We start from the raw sequence: 1374 nt of genomic DNA on the forward strand, positions 1-1374 counted from the left end.
TCCCTCCCTCTGTAATTACCATCACCTCTTATGATAAAACTCCCCTACTGCTTCTCTGCTCTAGAAACCCAGGGAACTCAGGAAAGCTGGAGCCTGGACCACACCCCAGGGAAAAGGTAGAGACCAGAGTGTCTCCAGGGCCCTCTGATGAGTAGGGACCAGGGACAGGAAGGAGAGCCAGGAGGGACTTATGAAAGCTGAAGCTGTCATGTCTGCCACAGTACAGAGGGAGGAGCAGATGGAGAGCACTTTATTCACGAAGCCTCGGGGGCTCTGGAGCAGCCTTTGAGGCAACACAAGGAGGTGGACCCAAGGTAGACCTGCTCCTGGGAGCCAGAGGTTCTCTCCCTCAGGGGACAGATCTTCTACAGTGGCCTGGTGCCACACCCGCCATAACCCCTCAGCTCTTAACTCCTGCCAAGCCTTTGCTCAGCTGGTCACTTGTACTCGGCTGTGCATCTGGACTGAACCTTGGTCTGAATGGCCCCCCTGAGCTCGGCTCCCACGGAACCTGCTGTGAGCCCTTGATGGAGACTCCTCATTCCACATCTGATTGTGCATCAGTCTTCCACCAGGCCAGGTGCACCCAAGATTTCCACAAAGGCTCCTTGTGTCTGTGGCCTGGGATAAGAGGTGACTGGCAAACAAAAACCTTCCGTGGATGTGCTGTGCTTGTGTTTGCAAAGTGGCTCTCTGCCAATCAGAATGTCCCTGGACTTCCTGAGACCTGAGATTCTGGAGACCTTGTCAAACCCCTCTGCACAGCAGGGACCCCACAGGCCCAATACATTAAATATCACTAAATTGCCTGGTCACTGGGCTTGGGTTGCACTTCCACTATGGTGTCTCAGTGGTCCGACTAGCACCTGAAACGAAAGCTGTCTATACCTGAGCGCCTCAGCAACCCTCATGACACTTGGGTCTGGCAGGTTTGGGAGCCTGTTGTCTGTGACTTTGTGGTGTTAGGGGCACCTGATTCAGGGCCTGTCCTGGGCAGGGCAGCTGATTCAGTCCCTATAATCAGAGCTGCCTGGAGCCTTGAAGCTTTGTACTGTATTGTACGGTACTATAGTGTATTTCTCGAATCTCTATGGACAGCAGTGTTGTCCTCTGGCTGGAGGGACCTATGGAGAGAGGGGGTTTGGACCTTGTGCAAACTAACTCGCAAGGGTCCCCAGTGACTAGGGACAGCATGGAGTCACTGATTGGACCCTTTTTGAAAACCTATTCTAGAGTGGCCTGGCCTGGAGGGCCGCTTTGCCCAGAGCTGCCCTTTCTCCCCACACTGTCCCACTTCTTGGGGACAGTGTTCCCCTCACCCTCAGGAGAGACCCAGGCTGTCCCTTTCCCTCCTCAGCAGCAACACAGGCAGGC

This window comes from Mus caroli, unplaced genomic scaffold (genome assembly GCF_978045245.1).
Source record: "Mus caroli unplaced genomic scaffold, Mus_caroli_1 scaffold_2, whole genome shotgun sequence".
In the NCBI taxonomy this organism is placed as follows: Eukaryota; Metazoa; Chordata; class Mammalia; order Rodentia; family Muridae; genus Mus; species Mus caroli.